Here is a 3,076-nt window from a genome sequence, read left to right on the forward strand (position 1 = left end):
CATGAATAGGTACATAGATAAACAATTAAATATTTAGATAGATAGAAAGAGAAAGACATACAACTAGACAAGTAGATAGATAGTGTTAAATAGTGATGCATACAAAATATAAAAAGTATTTATGTACGTACATGTAAGTATGGAAATGTAACATGAGCTGACATATATAAATACAAAGCATGATTATTATTATTATTTTTTTTTTTTTTTTTATTAAACTATATTTCCTTGAAGGTTGGTAGTTATTCTTTTATTGCCGTTTTATTTTGTTTTGCTATTTTTTACATTCATGCTCGGGGAATTTTATGGCTGTATGTTGGTTATGCTTTGCTGTAAGTTTGTTACTTCAAAGACTATCAGTTTATTATTTTAAGAATTATTAACTGATTTGTCATTTTTGTTTTAGGATTTGGTCTTACTTATGTGATTTTTTTTATTTTTACTTAAATACAATGCTGGTCGATTTCATAATGGCAATAAATATTAACAATTATAATAATTAATTATTATAATTGTTAATAGTAGAAGTTCTTTAGAGTTACTAAGCCGCAAGCCTGTCTTTCACAATAATTTTCTGAAGAAAATTCATGTTTTTTAAAGAAAAAGCCTTGTGATATTCTGTGCGTATGGCTGTAGGTACTGATGTATGTTATTGCATGAATATACCAATTTGAGGTGTGACAGCTGTGCTAAACCAAACAGTAAAATAAGAATGAGAAATAGCGCGTTAGAAAGAAATGGGTTTCTTGTACAGAGTACAAGAAAGATTCGTCATGCACGAGGCTTAGAAAAGGGCATAAGTATTATTGGGAGCCAGGACTAGGGAGAAGTAGAAAAAAGAAGGCCTTGCTCACCATGTAAATAAATAATGTTCATTATCAGACAGAATAAATGTACAAACGAACGGAAAAATAAGTATGAACGATGTACAAGGACAATCCACCAATATTAAATTGTGTGAGATTCAAGTTGTATTGAAATATTTTGTTTCTGTTGTTGAAAATAAACATAAGACGCCTTAAAAGTGTGCAACATAATTCAGCATATAAAAGATGACATAATTACAGGCACATGAGCCTGTAATTATGCGATAACCGTAGAATTCAGGTATATTTAGCATGTTCATATTATTCTATTTGATTTATTAACAATAAAATGCAATCATATGATGACGAAATTAAACTTAGCACTTTGATGCCTTACACCTCCTCCTCCTCCACCCCTTCCATGTCCTTAACACTGCCTATTTTCTTTTTTGCTTCATTCCTTCCTCCTCCTCCATACCATTCTCTCCTCCCCTCCCTCTATCTCATTCCTCCCCTCCCAATCTCTTTCCTTCCCTCCCTCTCCCGTCACTCTTCCCCCTCCCCCACTCTTTCGTCCCCTCCTCCTCCCACTCTCTCCTCCCTTCCCTTCCCCACTCTCTCCTCCCTTCCCCTCTCCACTCTCTCCTCCCTTCCCTTCCCCACTCTCTCCTCCCTTCCCTTCCCCACTCTCTCCTCCCTTCCCTTCCCCACTCTCTCCTCCCTTCCCTTCCTCACTCTCTCCTCCCTTCCCTTCCTCACTCTCTCCTCCCTTCCCTTCCTCACCCTCTCCTCCCTTCCCTTCCCCACTCTCTCCTCCCTTCCCTTCCTCACTCTCTCCTCCCTTTCCTTCCCCACTCTCTCCTCCCTTCCCTTCCCCACTCTCTCCTCCCTTCCCTTACCCACTCTCTCCTCCCTTCCCTTCCTCACTCTCTCCTTCCTTCCCTTCCCTACTCTCTCCTCCCTTCCCTTCCTCACTCTCTCCTCCCTTCCGTTCCTCACTCTCTCCTCCCCCTCCCCCGCTCTCTTCTCTCCTCCCTCTTCCCCCCCCCCCCCCAAGATAGGGCATCTCATAGATTCAGACATTTATTTTTCATTCGTGAGATCTACCTTACAGATAATATCATTCGAGGAATATATTTCTAATCTAATTACTATCTGGAATCAATAAATGCAATAATCTGTTCAAAATCGACAAAAAGACAAGTCGAGGTAAAACAGAAAGAGAATATACCAATTTATCGTTGCGTTCGTGGATTCAAATCCAGATTCTCGAACGGAAACACACACACACACACACACACACACACACACACACACACACACACACACACACACACACACACACACACATACACACACATACACACACATACACACACATATATATACATATATATATATATATATATATATATATATATATATATACATACACATTAATATAAAAAGGCCAAAATCACACAGTAATTTTCCGAGTGAGCGAATCTTAGGACGGCCCTGTGTTCTGCCATCTTGCGGCTGCTTATTTTTCTTTTGCTTAGTGCTTTTTTTTATCCCTTTTGTTGTTGGCGACGAAATTGTGTTGGCAATGAATTTAATTCGATACTTGAACTTGACTTCCGCCTGCAGTGAGACTTTGTATATTTAAAGTTTGATTAAATCACGTAAGACCAGAAATGCCTTTTGGAAGAGATCTTTGAGTTGATTTTGTTTGTTTCTTTTTTCGTGGCGAAATTATTATTGCATGAATAATCTGTTGAGATGACACAAAGCACATCTAAACAATAATAAATAATCCGAACAAATGTGAAAAAGAATATTGATACATTAATACATATGTAGACAAATAATTGCTTCGTGACACATACCTACCTAAGAAGCACAAACAACGGCCTTGGTTAGTGATCTCCGAAGAGGTGACCATCGAGCCCGGGACAGGAAACCATCAAGGCTGGAGAAGCAATTTATCCACACCAACGAAGAGGCTCGACATTTCTCTCTTGTCTCTTTTTTAAACCACTGTGTTTTTTATTTCTTTTTGTTATCGCCCGAGCATCTCCCTCCTCCTCCCGCCATTAAAATTGCCGCGGATAAGAAACCCTGCAATTTGCGCCGAGATCAGTCATCGCTCAACATGACGCCTGCCATCTCGCGGCCGCCTGACACACCAAGGCCAAGGCGCAGTGGCAGGAAAAAATGTCGATCTTGTAATACGCACAGAACCCCACACGACACAGTCCTCCCGAAGCGAATTCTCTCTCTATTACGAC

Source organism: Penaeus chinensis, chromosome 43, assembly GCF_019202785.1.
Source record: "Penaeus chinensis breed Huanghai No. 1 chromosome 43, ASM1920278v2, whole genome shotgun sequence".
In the NCBI taxonomy this organism is placed as follows: domain Eukaryota; kingdom Metazoa; phylum Arthropoda; class Malacostraca; order Decapoda; family Penaeidae; genus Penaeus; species Penaeus chinensis.